The 16582-nt window shown below is 45.5% G+C and overlaps 1 protein-coding gene across 3 annotated transcripts in view; it reads right to left on the minus strand.

The window, feature by feature from the left end:
• The window catches only part of LOC144153602 (uncharacterized), a 259014-nt gene extending 256314 nt beyond the window's left edge, over positions 1–2700 (minus strand). For all 3 annotated transcript variants that reach the window (XM_077685248.1, XM_077685246.1, XM_077685247.1), the window contains exon 1: positions 2181–2700. The gene's annotated coding sequence lies outside the window, so the exon portion shown is untranslated. The remainder of the gene's footprint in view (positions 1–2180) is intronic.
• Between the last annotated feature and the right edge of the window lie 13882 nt (positions 2701–16582).

The following is a 16582-nucleotide window of genomic DNA, read 5'->3' on the forward strand; positions in this document are numbered from 1 at the left end:
TTTTTCTTAAGTACCCACTCCTGCCAAATACTATTTTCTCCCAACAAAATGCCACCAAAGCTCCTCGTACGTATGAGAGATTCAAGGTTTAAGGTCAATTTTTAAGTGGTTCTGATCATTGGGAGAGCGAATTGGGAGGCGTTCCAAGCCACAACGGTTCGTTTTAAAAGTGTGTCAGTTTCTTATTTTTTACGTTCAAACGTAAGCTAAAAATCACAGCTTTTCGTGTTTAGATGTGGCCGTTTAAGCCTAAAAATAAATTTATTTCGGGAACAGGCTTGGTCTTCGCCTGTAAAAACTAAGCTTTTGCACGTCTCACATATTGTTTGTAACGAAAAACCAGATTGAACGCTTTTAAGTGAACACAATATCCGAAGTTTTCGTTTTAATATATCATTATACTTGGTGGCGTTTATACGGTTCGGAAAGAGCAATCAAGGCTACATTTGGGCGTATTATGTAGGTGCAAGCGTATTCACAAGAGAACGATGAAGGTTGTTTTCGAGCTGAAGACGATGTTTTGCTTTTTAACGCTGTAGCGAAAAATCAATAAAGGGTATTTGCAGAACAAATACCGCTAAAACCAAAATGAACTCTGGAGTAAATGCCACACAACAGTACAAACATATACAGGCTACTGGCTGCCTTTAGATGTCGCCCATCAAGTTCATAAACAAGGTGCTTGCTCGTGTATTCATGTTCCGTATATCAGAGCAGAAAAATAAAGCAAAATAGATTTTCCCCAAAATTATTTGAATTCCCTCACCAAATAGCTTTCCTAAAACGCAAAATTCATGGCCTTCAAAGGTAGCTAAATTACAAATTTTTGCAATTTTACTCGTTATTCTTTAAGTCTACTACACTAAACCACATCAACCGCATCTTAACAAAAATACCGGGAAGAAAGCCCCCGACATTTTTACTATCATTTCCAAATTAAATAAGAAAACTTTAGCGCATTAACGTACACCTCATCAGTAAAAAAGAATCACTACATTTCTTTGAGAAAAAATGAGTACAACAAATACCGCAGTACGTTGGCGAAGACATGGCTGAGGCAAAAACTGTGTGAAACACAAATTACCGTTGATTGCAATTCCGCACATAATGGTTAAACAAACGACGTACGTCGCCCGCGGTGCAACAGCAAAACATCTCCACCCAGAGATATGCATGGGAAAGGCGCGGTCTCCTAAAATTTGCTGAATTTTGTTCTAGTAAGCGGTGTGAAATTATGAATGGCCACCAGCTTTGTCCGTTTCTTGTTAGGAAGCATTATGCATCATTACAAGTCAATTTATGTTTACAAGATTTGGAAGGAGAAACTGCAAAGTGCGGAAACATTTACGCATGCTTGCCTGCCGTGTTACATCGCAAACAGTTTACTGCGACTTTCATGGGAACCCTAAGACTTTTGTTAAGAATTAGTAATTTTGACACGTTTCCTGTTTTTGTACTTCGGTTCAATGAAGCTGAACGCTTTTGTTCGTAATTGCAGCTCCTGTTTATGCTCAAGTGGTTCTCAGCCTCAAGACAGCGATTTAGTGCATCCCGCACTATTATATTATGTTACGTTTTTTGTTATTGTCGCAAATGAGCAAGAACACCTTAGTGTATTATCGCCAGGCGGTAACTGAGCATTGCCGAACTCGCCTTGTATGAAATGCTGTATTGTGCAGCGGTTTTTAGTGTTTTAGGCTTCTGAGTAATTACGAAACCCAACCGCCGTTTATAATTTTGGTATAGCTGAGCTCACTCATCTAAAAGATATGGAATGGTCGATGGACACTTTCAGTTAAAGGTTCCGCATTGTGCGTCGCGGCTTTGTGTCGTATGAGCTACAGCGTTCAGAGACAGTCCAAATGGCGTTAATTAAATATTTTTTCGGTGCACTCTTTCTCGCGCGATGCGTCTCCGGCTTCGGCACCTTTATGACGCTTCACCTTTGAGTTTTGTCAAAGTCATTGCAAAAGTTTCCTTCTAGTATTTTTATGTTCAGACAAAATGTGGAACATACATCACTTCCTGAAAAACAAGCGACCATAGAGTATAATAGTTTTAGGTCCGGTATAGTACAGTACGCTATTATTCAAGAAAGTTTCCCGGCAATTGAATGCCACGTGCACGGTTTTTGTGGCAAACAGACGGAGAATTCCGAAAATGCAACGAACGAAACTCACCTGATGAAGAAGCAGAGATAACGCCACGTTGATTTCTCCGGTACTCTTTCCGCACCAAAAAACGCACTTTTCACATTGGTAACATAGCCAACCTAATACAAAAGCGAAGTATTCGGTTGTAGCATCTTCTCCGAGGAATCCCTTTGGACGATGAAATCCTCAGATGCTGAACACGGCAATGTCACGGTCACACCGGTGATGCGTACTGCATACTCCCAATCCGAAGCACGAGTGATGATGTAGCAGCCGAACTCGTACGCGCGCACAAAATAAATTCAGGCTAGGCCGTTATATTGTGAAAGTAGAGTCAAGTGAGTTTGTGAGACGCGGGTGCCGTAAATAAAAATGCAGTATTGCCGAGACACCTTACTCTAGCATTGAAGAAGCTATCGATGTGCGAGGTCGTAAACCACTACGGGTGTCGCAGGCGCTCCGGTGCCTGAGCGCACTCTGAAGAGCCAGCAGGGGCACATGGAGTGAGCTGAATTCCACACCGCGCGCGGAGAACATCTCCGCCTTGCGCCGTTGGATCGCCTCAGCGGTACGGGCGACAGTAGCGCCGAGTGCGGCCCTGGCGGGAAAGCTCAGCAGCTGAGCTCTTTCGCGCGCGGGGTGAAAAAAAATGGCAAGACAAGCTGGACGGAGCTAGCTTCCATGCGCCTTCATCGAGCGGCGCGCTATACGAATGGTATCGTCTTCGAACCGGCTCGCGTTGCGGCAATTCCCTCAGTCGGAGCACCTGCCAAAGCCAGGGTATTCAGAGTAGAGAAATTTGTAGGGATATTTGGCGAATTGTCTGCTAACGCGTGAACAATGTTAGGGAATTCTCCGTTTCACCTAAATTGCGTTTTCGTTGTGACATTGAAGCAACACATTTTGGTACATCCGATTCTTTCAAAGCGGTATAATGAATGGGCCCGTCATGGAGTCTCATTGCAGCTTCTGAAGTTTCCTAGCGGTAGGTGTTCCCCGAGACACAGCTCCTTTATATTTTCTTGTTATTGTTTCACATTTTCGTTAGGGCCTCGCCGCAGTGACTGTGACGTCACTGGGTTTTTACCGCAGCCGATTCAGTATTTTATCATACCCTTAATATAATCGGTTACCTTAACAATCAAGGCCAATAACTGACATTCTGCCTTGAGAACTTCGATGGCCATATGAGCTGTAAATTCATTGCCACTTAGCGAGGACGGTCCCCATGACCTCTTCGTCGCTACAAAATACACCACTCTACATACTCACAACAGCAGATACATTATAGGATAATGGACTTGGGATGGCCGTGCAATGAGGAGAAACAGTGACAACCGGGTTGACCACCAGGTTACCAGGGTGGATGCAGAAGATTGGTCTAGGTGAAGGGGGAGGGCAATAACATGATGGAGGGATGAAACAAGGAATTTCGGGAGCAAAGAATAAATTCGAGCAGCGCACGACAGGAGTGGTTGCAGGTCAATGGGAGAGGCATTTCTCCTGCAGCGGACTCTAATAAGCTGTTGATGATTGATTAATGATTGAAGGTCCCGACCGCAACTACAGGCGTAGTGTCATCGCTCCTAGCCCACGATCCCAGAAGGGTCCTAGGACAGCCTGAGTTCAGTCCGAAGGCACCTAAGACTTCTTAGGTGTTCTGAAACCGAATGCAGGAATCCACAATAGAACGCCACAAATCCTTTGCCTCAAGCCCGCGTTCTTCAACTGCTCCATCGCCTTGCCGCTGACGTGATTTACTAGACCATCCACACCCGCTTTATGCCTTCCAACGCCTTCCAGGCTTTGAAAATTAAACTTCAAAATCCTCCCACCTCACCTTTCGAGCGGCGCTGATTTTAACTCCTGCTCATGCTGTGTCACCCCTTGCCACAGGATGTCGTCTCAGACCACCGCCTCCCTCAGCAGCGCGTGCCCACACCAACTGGTCACTGGTATACTATAGAAATGATGCTGGCACGTTTTCCAAATCGACGCTTTACTTGTCACAGCAGACTGCACTTGATTTCTCCGACTATATTACCTGCTTCCCAACGACCCAACTGCGGAGCCCGCGGGAGACTCTCGTATGATTCCATCGGCATCATCATCCTCATTATCATTTGCTGTACCCTTAAGGGCCACTTGCGGGGTATTACATAAGGGGTGGGGGAACGATAGTGCACTCATAGCAAGAATACAGACGGTAATACAGGCAACAATTCGGACATACATACGTCTAGAGAAAGTAAAAACGTACAGGCACGAAAATATTTTGTGTGTTTAAGATCAGTGCAGTTGACAGCCTTAAAAATGAAAGAAAAGAAACAGAAGAGAGAATGAAGCCTTTTATGCCTTTCCTCTCATCCCCCCTGATGGGGGCGAAAAACGCAGCTGGAATCCTATGATCCAGCGAGGATTCAGAGGACAAGCAGTTCAGGCCACTAGCGCCCTCCAATCCCTGGGCTATACTCGTTCGTTGATGCGTCAATTTTATATTTGTTACTTATCGTAATTGGCTACCTCATCGTTAAGTGGCACACAATTAAGATCTGCCTGCGGTAAATACATGGGCTCCAATTGGAGGCGTGGCGTGCTAATCGGAAATGTTTGAAGCTCGGGTTTTACTGCAACTCATGCTAAACAAATTTCACCAAAATGGCGCGCTCAAACAGATGAGTTAGGGCGTGAAAAACGTTTTATTAGGCCTGTGAAGCGGAAGCGGTCCCCTATTTCAGGCAGCGATCCGATGAGCAGGCAGCCTTCGCTTGTGGAGACCAAAAGTGCCTCGACATCCAGATTGCTGCTAGTCGCCACGTTCTCCCCCAGCTCAGGGGTGGCAAGGGGATGGAAGAGGCGGATGTTGGGGTTTTGCCTGCACTGTAGAATGATGTGACGAGTCCCGGGTTGTAAACATAACTTGCATTCGGCAGGAGGTTGCGTTGGCAACAAACGATAAAGGCGGACTGGGTAAAGCATGGTATTCTTACCCATGGGGAGTGTTATCTACACAGGTGTGAACGATCCTCATTGGCCACAGTTTTATGATAAATACTTCATGGGCACCATTTGCAATCAAAAACGAATTGGATACATCTACGGGATGTGTGCTTATTGAGGAAGGGTAAAAACACACCGTTTTCCCGAAATCCTGCTTCCCTGTACTAGGAGGGTGTCAGAAAAATGTTGTAGTACAGTGTTTAGATACCTGAGTAAGTTACCTACCTAAAAAAAAAACAATTCAATATCTCAAGTGGGGTGAGATAAAAAAATATCTGAAATACTATTCCGCCGCTTTTGACTGTCTCCGTGATGTAATTTTTTAAATATTCACCAATATTGAGCTCCAACACGGTAATCACAATGTGTCCAGAAATTTGAAGCCGTTTGAACAAGCGTTTGGCTGGACTAATGATGAGCTCTCCGCACACCGCCACCACTGTTACCATTGTGTGGCCTAGGGAGGAATCACAGCACCTACAATGCATTGCTGCACTGTTTCATGGGGCGACAGCGAAATACCTTCTTTGGCTACTCCCTCACTGTTCGGCAAAACGGGGCTCAAGGAAGCAGTAATGAACCAAGTGACATGTGCCGGCAGTACTAATCTCAGCGACCAAATGCAACTACTATGCAATTCATGACACGTACAAGTACTGCGCTCGCGTTAACACTTCATAGCTTAGCTTCGCCTATTGTTTATTTTGTTTTTTGTATGCCGCACTCTGCGCACTCGTAACCTTTGTGTTTTATTTCGGAGATTCTCGCTATGAAACGCCTTGCAGGTAATTGGGATAATACTCTTGATTATTTTTATGTTCAAGCACCTGCTATTAGAGATGTCGCTGCGAATGAGCGTTCATTTTTGTGATTTTGAGACACGCGCTACCAAAGGAGCCGTAGCCAATACAAGTAAAGTGGCAGTGTTTTGTATAAATGGTCTTCCCACTGAGTGAAACACTTACTGTTTTGCAAATATACATTTCTGACCACTGATAAGTCAGAAAAGTAGCCGCAATCTCCAGAAATATTGTTTATAGCCTATCTTGGGGTAGTCATTCATTCATTCATACTATTAACCTAAGAGAGGGCTGTTTCGGGATGTAGGAACAGAAATTGTTTACACAAAAGGACAAAGACCTACTCACCCGAAGCCTTTTTAGGACTCTTCCGGGCAACAGCCCGAAATTATAAAGAAGTAGAACACGCCCGCGGCATCATGCAGGCGTAGATGTACAGTCTTTCTCAAAATTTTGTATACGCCACTGCAGACGTGGCCGGAACAGGCGCATGGCCCAGCAGAGGGGCTGCGGTAGACGTGCCAGCTCGTAGCGTGGCTGACGAGAGTGAGGAGAACTTTCGCTCTTGCTCCCGTATTGTGACTGGCTCGACGAGAGCGGCGCTTGGCCGGTTTCTGCAGGGGCACAATGGAGGCAGCAGGTTAAATGTGCTTTGCACTCTTTCACGCAATGCCGCTCACTGTCCGAACTTCTTGTTTTTGTCTCGGGCATGGCGCGAACATTATTTGAAGAGCGAAGCTGTTTTGCAAATCATAATTTTTCGTGTCCAGAGTTAAAAATACCAAGAAATTGCCGAGCACACGCACGTGAGAGTGGGTCTCGCGGCAACCGGCCGGCAGTTAAAAAAACCAAAAAAACAACTAGGGCTCGTGTGCGCCTGCCTCGCGACGACCGCCCAGCGTCCCCTTCGCACGTTCGTCAATCACGCAAACTTCCTCAGACAGATTGGCCAGGATTGCGGTGACCGCCTGCCACTTAAAGAAACCAAGAAAATTCTGAACGCTCGTTTGTCCGTACGTCGCGGGGACCGCCCAGCGTCCACGGCGCACGTTTGTTAAGCCAAGCTTACTTACTCAGCGAGATTGGCCAAGATTGGCCAAAAAAAAAAAAAAACTCCATCTTTCGCCGTAATCGTGGAAACACGCTCGGAGCGAGAAATACACGTCATAGCGTACGCCCCTCCAAGGTGATATCCAATGATTATAACTTCAAAAAAATTGAAAAAAGCTGACACTTACAGCAACAATAATGAAATAATTGTCATTGTGGCAGCGAAGGACAAGCAAATCGGCTGCGACAGGGGACTTAAAGGGTCCATGAAGAGAAAATACAACTTTGTTTAACTCTAAAGAGTTAGGCTTCAGCACCTCACTCAGCTCCATTCCGGCCACGAAAGACGTTTTTTAACCGATAAAAACGCAAGAAATGCTTAAGAACTTTCAAATTTCGCGCCACAGTGACGTTTTATCGGCCCGAGTGACGTCATATGGGCCAGCACTAAAAAGATAATTTTCAGTGGGTCAGGTGCACGTTACCATTCAAGTGATTCGATCAAACGGAACTAGCGACCCCACTACAATCGCTCGGTCATGTGTCCTGGCGATTGATTAGTTCGGCCGCCGTCAATCGCCCACAGAAGATTCCATGACGTCATAGAAAAGTTGCCGGAAACTGGCTAGCGAGTCGCCATAGCTGCACACGTTTTCTTTAATATCTCCGTTATTTTTTGGAAGTTTGCGATGAAATCGGTATTATTTTTATCAGGACAAAGCAGCCTTTTCAATGAGCCGAACTTGTATTTTGTCTTCATGGCTCCTTTAAACCTTCGTGGTGGTCGTGAAGGTTGCGTACAGCTTTGCTCCCTTCAAGGATTACGCGTGAGCGTGAACGTCCTTCATTTTTTTATGTGGAACCTGCTTGGTGAACTCTTGCAGTTTTTGTTGATTGGTTGTGGGGTTTAATGCTCTGCAGGTACACCTGGGCCTGGAGGCGCGCCGTAGTGGAGAGCCCCGGATTAATTTTGGCCGCCTTGGGATCGTTAAAGTGCGCCAAAATATCGACATGCTGAGCACAAGGTCGCGGGTTCGATTCCCGGCCGCGGCGGCCGCTTTTCTGACGGAGGCGAAAAGCAAAAACGCCCGTGTGTACGAGATTTCGGCGCACGTTAAAGATCCCCAGGTGGTCAAAATTAATCCGGAGCCCTCCACTACGGCGCGCCTCATCGCCTGCGTTGCGTCGGCGCGTTAAACCCTACAATCAATCAATCAATCAATCAATCAATCAATCAATCAAAATATCGACATACGGGCGTTTTCACGTTTTACGTAGTAGTTTTCCTCATACGGACGGGTTTTCGATTAGCTTGAATTAATAATAAGGTAAGCTGATGAGGTGACGAATTAGTTCGCCGTGCGTAAATTTTCAATTGAGAGGGCTTTGTGAACTCCATTGGGATAAACGCAACACTAGAGAAACCCCATGGTGGCTACGAATATGCAAGAGACTTTGTGACGATGAAGACTTCGCCTAATCATGATTGCGTTGCATTATGCTTTCAGTGAGCTGTTCGGGAGGATTCCAAGTTTTGGGCAATTTTCCGCGGTGTACTATTACCGCTTTTTCAGGGATACATCCAAGCAAATAAGTGGTTATCGAAATTTTCTGCAAAGGTCGATTTCTCTAAGATGAGGTAAACAATTTGAAGCGGAGTTCGACTCGCCTCTGAGAATACTGCTTTCGAGAATATGTCGGATTAAGTATTGGGGGCGCCCGTGGACTTCGTTGCTATATTAAGCGCTTGGTTGTTTATCGATTGTTGAAATTGCCCCTTACAGTACTGTCAGCCGTCTTCAACTCGTCTTCGAATCCGGCCAAAAACGAGTTTGGTTACGGTGGCATTGCGAATGGGAGTAACGCATTATAAGCATTTGAAAATTCACAACGCTTATTGTTTGCGCCCCAACTATCTTTCCGGCATTCGGTAGACGATAATTACTGTTGCCTTATACGTGGCTACGATAGCTGTGGCGGAAGACGTGGCGTAGTGCCCCTTTTATCTTCAGGGCATCTGGCATTCTATTCTGGGTCTGAGACCGGCTGCGACAAATCTGCGGAATAGCCGATGCTCCATAATAGGCGGACAATATTAGAAGTGAAACCACAAACCCACGTATACCTACCAAGACACCTGTATAAACGAAGAAAACGCCGCAAAGGAAAAGCCCGTAAAGGTGAAAGGTAATCGGAATTTGTCGCGCTGAATTAAAAAAAAATTGAGTGCAGTGAGGGCTATTCTGTGAACAATGTTGGCAAGCTTCAAAAAGCAAGGGCACTTCAGTAGTTACTTCACTTTTATACTGAACGTAGAGAGGTTGAAAAAGAAAATTCGGGTTTCGCGAATCATTTTAGAATTCAAGGAATATATACAGTCGTTTAACTGATCGGTTTGCATGTTGACGAAGTAAACAACCGCGAGTAAGCGACCGTCACAACCTCATCCAATCTCCCAGCACACGATAATCTAGCGCCATTATTTCGATTTTAAAATCGCCAGCCGGAAACCGTTAAAATCACAACAGCGTGAAATCTCCGGGCACAATATCAGCTGAAGTCTCCATTCCAGTTTGGTTCTTTTTATGAGTCTTCATCATCGCGGCATGGCTTATAGTTTTGCCCTGAAGACACGAATTTTTCGGTGCAGTGTAGTAAATATATCTTCTTTGTACCCGCAAAGCTAGGGCATTTCAGTTTTGAGTGTCTAAGTTTTAGTTGGTTTAGTTTGTAGCTTCTCCAGGTTAATAATCAAACTCTGGTATATTAGAAGAGCAATTAGGAAGCAAGAAAATTTTGGATACGCCAACGTGAGGTTTCAATCCAGGGCTGCTTTCTCTGACGATCCCTGCTGTGCCGCGTTATCTTCCACTGCTAGCTGTGGCTTTCCTTCCCTTCTTCGTGTACGACTTTATTACCTTGATTAACTAGCGTGATTTACTAGCGTTCACTCGATCTAAGTACCGCAAACGACCGCAGCAGCTGGGCCTAGTGATTGGGGGTACCATCCTACAGTTTCTGTGCCGCATAAGACGAAGTTGGTTAGTCAGGGGTTGCCTAAGACGCTTTGCCCACAGGACACGCACATGGCACTCCGAGCCTTCTGCCGAATACGCTGCTCATGGGCACCGTCGGCCGCTGCGTGTCGACGAATACAAGAAGGGGGTTTTGGCATGTGGGTACACTCTAAGAACAGTGAAAACAAGCCTACAGGGGACAAATGTAAGCAAAACAGCTGCACCATGATGGCCCCAAATTCACACTATATGACTTTTTAAGAAGAAGAAATGGACGTGGGCAGGGCATGTAATGCGAAGGCAAGATAACCGTTGGTCTTTAAGGGCGACAGAGAAGATCCCTAGAGAAGACAATCGTTGCAGGGGGCGGCAGAAAGTTAGACAGGCAGATGAGATCAAGAAGTTTGCGGGGATAAATTGGCCGCAGTTAGCACAGGACCGGGGTGATTGGAGATTAATGGCAGAGGCCTTTGCCCTGCAGTGGGAGTAGATAGGCAGATTGTGATGATGATGATGATGATGATGATGATGATATTGTGATGACTTTAGAGTTCGCCCAATAGGTTATGACAGCCGCTTCATCTCGTAAACAATTAATTATGGTTTGGGGGTTCAACACGCCTAATCTAGAGCTAGGTTATGGGGGAACATAGTAAACGTATTGGAACCGCCTGACTAATTTGTCATCTCAGCTGTTTAGTTAATATTTGAGCACATTGCTTCCGGCCATCATAACCAAGCACCGACACGCTTTGGTTTATTCACTTCATCCCGTGCCACGAATGTGTGCGGCCGCCAAAAACATTTCGAGATGGCTCCCGGGAAGGGTACTTTGTGTCGGTAAGAAAAACTGCAAGAATTACCAACGCAGGTTCGACAAAAACAATAACACTCTTGTCATGCCCCAGACAAAAACTAAAAGTTCCGACAGTGAGCACATTTTGTGAAGGAGTTTTGTACCAAATTCAACCTGCTGCCTCCATTGCGCCTCCTGCTGCAGAGTGCCTGCGCTGCGAAACCGCCAGCCACGCTACTAGAGCAAGCGAGAATGTTCTCCTCCCTCTATTTAGCCACACACCCAGCCGATGGCGGCTACCGCAGCGCCCCTGCTGGGCGGCGCGCCTTCTCCTGCCGCGATCGCCTTGGCCTACAACAGTTTGAGCAAGATTGTACATGATGCATCGAAGCTTTCAGACACAGCTTTGAACCGCCGGAGAGCAGGCACTATAAAATAAAATGCAAGACAGTATTATCCGGTGAACGAAAAGAATACATGCATGCAAGACGGAATAAAACTGCATTTATTTCCTTTATTATTTACGTGACAGCCATTTCAGGTTCACTTCCGACGATGCAAGAGAAAAAATGACTGTAGACTCAGGGCGCATATCTTACTCATGGATAACACGTGGGAGCAAACTGAACGTTAAGAAGTCATTACATTTAACCAGGGGTGGCATTACATCACAACGTGAGGGTTCGAGCTAGTTGGTACTCCATAGTGAAAATTTAAAGCGCAACAAATTTAGACACAAGACGAATCACACAGGGACCCAGTGTCCCTGTGTCATTCGTCTTGTGTCTAAATTTGTTGCGCTTTAGATTTTCACTGTGGCATTACAGTCTTCGTGAACATTTTCTAGGTCAATGCGAAAGGGCTCGGGCCCAAAAAAGTTCAATGTATAAGCTGACGTTCTGAGCGAGGCTGAAACGTTTTATGCCGGAAAGCTAGCGAAAACACCTGTATTGCTTACTGTCATAAAATATTTTTGTCTCATTTAAAGTCAAAGCTTATTCTTTAAGTTATTTGTGATCGAGAAGTCTTAAAATTGGCTAGACAAATTTGACAAAGGGTATCATACTCTGGCGATATATGCTGGGCCTAGAGAAACCAAATTTTGAGGGTACAATTGTATCGCGGGGTGGCCGGGGGCCCCACTTAGGCTGGAATTTAAGAATTATTGCTGGAATGGAAAAAAAGGAGAAATTGTCTTTCGTCCTATATCTTCCTACTAGGTAATATGAACGCCAAGCCAAACTGCTAACTCTATAGGCTTGAAATGTCTAGGCATATTCCTACTATGCTGTAAAAGTTCAATACGGCTGAAAGGATCAAAAACACATCCAAGAAAGAGAAACCTGCGAAGCATTTATTCAGGAATTCTTCATCTTACGGCAGGCTAATTTACGTATTCAGCTATTTTTTGCTGAAAGGAATAACACATATAAATATCTTAATGCTCTGTGACAAGATTTTTCCTTACAGACTTCTAATAGGGCCCATAACAATCTGGGGTAAACTACGTGTTTTTCGGATACCTGAATTAGGGTTCAGCCTGTTTACACATTGAAAAGAGTTTTCTTACAGCTTTCACGCGTTCAAATCGCAGTAACCAATTTCTAAAAGTTGTCTTAAAGACTGGTAAACGAGTGGGATTTCAAAATCGCCCCCCTCAAAGTGAAAATGGCTAAGGTGCGATATTATGATATCATTACACTATGGATAAGCGCTGGACATAGAGACTAGCTTCAAACAGCGGCATTACGTTGTTATTATGGTGAAGGAGCTCGTAATGCATCGTCGGTTTTATTATGCACATGACGGAAGAAAAGCTAGGCCGCGTTTCGGCTTGTTTGATGAAACATGTCGTCCACACAACATATTTCTGCGGCCCATGCCACGTCATCACCTACTGTTTCTCCCCTACCTTCCCTCACGCTCTCTTTCTGCACTCTTGAAACTCACAAGGTGAATACAAGAGAGGATTCTTCATCTCATTTCCGTCTTCCCTTTTTCGCGCCACCTGACGAGATAATATTTTTCGGCCGCCCTGCCAGATAACTACCCACCTTTTCTCACTTTTCCACTCTCACAATCTACCTTCCATTTGTTAGCTCATATGATGAATACAATGTGGTTCTTTCGGTTCAATTCAATTTCCCCGCGTCGGTATACGCCATCTGATGGTAGAGGGTGTGTCTCTTCGGTGCTATTGTTTATCGTGTTCTTTGAGACATTAAACTTTTTTTTTCCTGTTAGATTGCAATTAGCGCTATCGGTGTACTTCAGACCCTACCTGTCTGTCAGTGTCTTTATAAAAAGAGGCGGTGTTCTCGCAGTGGAAGTGTGTTCTTATCAGTTTTTTTTTGCCTAGACGCCTCACTGCCCAAACGCACGGGAGCGCGATTTGGGCAAACTCTTAAATGAAAGCCCGTGTGCGTGGAACCTCCTGTGCTCCCGGGTGATACGCAGATAGCTATTTACGGTACGGGAAGGAGACAAACACAGAACTGGCATAGTCAGCGAGCATCAGACGACCAGCGGAAGCTTCCGGGCTTAGCGGTCCATATCGACGTTTGTGGACAAAAGCCGGCATAACAAAGTCCCCTGACGTCTGCAATAAAGCAGTTATTACGACAGGGGAAGCCTGGACCACACTCGGCAATACTCGCGCAAGAACCACAGCACAAATGCGCAAAGGTAAGGGAGTGGGGGCCGCTTGCAGCAGCCGCGGCGCCTTCTTTTGGCTAAAGTAATCCTCTTAAATAAATCTTCACTATAGCTGCTGGGCGTAAGTAATTATGGAGCCCAGTAGCTATGAGATTTTTTTGTTCGTGGAGAAGACAGTTTAGAAGATGTAGAAATATTGGCACGAATTCTATCCGTTCTTCCGAAAAATGTGCTGTAGTCTGAAAAGAGCGACACAAGCACAGAGGACCATCCAGATATGACATGGCGCTGTTTCATGTAGTTGATGTATTTAAAGGAGAAATGGTCAGAAGGGCATGTAGGCTTGTATTAATTTCAGAAATATGCGACCACACTGCATTGAAAACTTTCATAATGTAATGGGCTAAATGATTGAGGGAACTGCCCGTTCCTTTGAAAACATTTTATCAATAGTAGATATGCAGGGATGGAGATTTTGAGCAATATTTTCGCATTTTGATATCAGCCCTACTCTCACGCATTTATCTTTACTAAACTCATGAACATACGAAACAGCGTTTGTTCGCATTGATGTGAAAACTTTGTTCATCGGAGAAATGGATGTGAAGTGCGCAAAACGCTATACGTGCGGTCATGATCGTGCCTCGACTAGCTTTGTAGGCAGTTTCAGATGCAGAAATCTTGTAATTTTAAAGTAAAATTCCCCAAAATAGAGCAAAAACTATTGGTTTGGATGTGCTGTGCAAATGTGAATGTCACCTATTGTGTCTTACATTCACCAGCTAGTTCATAACTTTCTGTTACACTGTTTATAACCATGACGACGCAGGATTACTTTCTGTGTGTCCTCTATTGCATTTTTAGCAGCTGGAATCTTGGATGTACATGCATACATCTTGAAGATTAGGAGAATCACACGAAGCAAATTCTCTGGCTGCATCAGCTGTGCCTGAAGTGCGATTGCGAGTGCACTGCAGCAGGTCACATTAAGTTCGCGTTAATGGAGCTCTGAAACTGCGTTAGGATCAATAAACGTGTAATGTACAGAGGGCAACACCCTTGTCTACAACACAGGTTTCGTACCTGTAGCCTTTTCTTGCCTCGGCCGAAAAGCATTTGAAGAAAACTATTGTGTCATTCTGAAGTCTTAACCATATATTTTGACCTCAATGTTTTTTGTGACAAGTTTGAGTGCGCAGTTTTGAGAGGTAACTAGTTGAAGTTGAACTCATGTTATAGACAAGGGTGTTGCCCACTGTACTGGAGGATAGTTCACAGCTATAGCAATGCATGCTACTAGAACAATTTGCAACTACAAAAACCCAGACTTCTCTTCGTTATGTTTACACTAGCCGCTCTTAATTCTATAGAATCGTGCGTTACTCCATCCGCACGGTCTTAGTTATACATCAAAGTACAGTGCAAATGCTTTTATGCCCACAGAAAATTGTATTTGCAGTACACACTCTAATGCAGGATATTTCATAACATGCCTAACTCTGCTGCAGCGTCTGCTGAAATAATGAATGTTGTTCTGGCAAGCTCAGCGTAGTACAAAGACGTAGCGTCTTGCACTGCAGGAAAGGACTGCGAGCAGGAAGACATGAGTAGACCAATGAGGCTGATAATGGTCCGTGCTTCTGCAATCACCGTCAACGGAGTTGGCACCGTTCCCTGGGTACTTAAAACAACAAGCTCTAATGCAAAGAAGCAAATAGGAGTGTATTTTTTAAGTAAATGAGTGATGTGTTCAACTTTCTACGACATTATAATTTTTCACTTGTATTTATAAGATCTCTCTCTCTCACCTCCCTTGTTTTCTACGTGCCGAGTGTAATTGTTTTTATTTCACTTAATTTCACGATTTCGTTCCTATTTACCTTCTTCTATCGAGTTTTGTTTAATTTGTTTAACTTGTACATTTATTTCGTTTAGCAGCGGACCTGTTGTGCACGTCGTAAGTTCAGCCAGAGTCCTTCAATGCTACATAGCATTGAAGGACTCTGGTTCAGCGTTGCGGGAAAAAATACCAAGAAAATGCGTAGCGGATTGAGCGCGTGCCTTGCGGCGACCGCCCAGCGTTCCTTGCATACGTAGTGGCTCTAGCAAAAAAAAAAAAAAACTGGCAAGAATCACGAGGAGTGAGAAAATGCCGAACGCTCGTGAGCGCTTGCCTGGCGGTGACCGCCTCGAGCAGTGGCTTTAGCAAAAAAAATTCGCCGCGTATCTGCTCCTTTCCTTGCAAATGTTGTCAAAAGACGACAGTCTTTGTGTGCATTTGCCAAGGAAATGCCCCCTGTTCGCTTTCACGCTCACCTCTCATGCTGTTCCTGTTCCGTCGCGCTCATCCCAAAGTAAACACACTAAAGGTTTGCTCAAGGTGATTTGAATTTACCGCGTTCCACTGCTCAGGCCGGGTTCCTCGATGCCAGCACTGCAGTACGGCGGAGGCGCGCGTGAATGGAGGCGGCCGACTACAAGGTTTATAGAACCGCGTTGCCGTGCTACCGCGTTGCCGTGCTCCACGTTCGTTCCAAGGGGCGCCACCTGCTGTCGCAGCGAGCAGTTGCACCTCGTATGGGCTCCGCAGTTTTCTATCTAAGTGAGCGAAATAACGGACTCCGGTTGAACTTCGGTGTTTCTATCAGATTCACCTCGATGTAGTGCACCTGTGGACACCGCTTCGGACCGTGTGGGTGTATTCTTGACAGAACTTCAACCACTTTCATCGGGCGAGCGCGCTAGGCCTAACCTCAGCAAGTAGGCCTAGTACGAGAACGACCATATGCAGACCTCGTCCGCCGCCGACGGGGAGCGTGCCCCAGCCTCCCCTAGCCTCAACGCCAGCGCGACCGAAGATACTGCGATGCAGCAAGACTCCAGAGAAGGTGAATATTCAGAATCTTCATCAGACTGTAAAGCAAGTTGGATCGACGTCGTCACCAAAGCCCAGCGGCGCCGGCAGCGCAAGGTAGACAGTGGGTCTGGTTCAGCGGCTGTTTCGCCCGCAACTCAGGCTCTCCCGCTCATGCGTAAAACCACTCCTCGACCCAACCCACTTCCTAGAGATGACTTTAAGCTAGTGCTTCGCCCACAAGATGGCCTCAAGCT

Source organism: Haemaphysalis longicornis, unplaced genomic scaffold (assembly GCF_048455015.1).
Source record: "Haemaphysalis longicornis isolate Haplotype H1 unplaced genomic scaffold, Haemaphysalis longicornis Haplotype H1 scaffold_9, whole genome shotgun sequence".
Lineage (NCBI taxonomy): Eukaryota > Metazoa > Arthropoda > Arachnida > Ixodida > Ixodidae > Haemaphysalis > Haemaphysalis longicornis.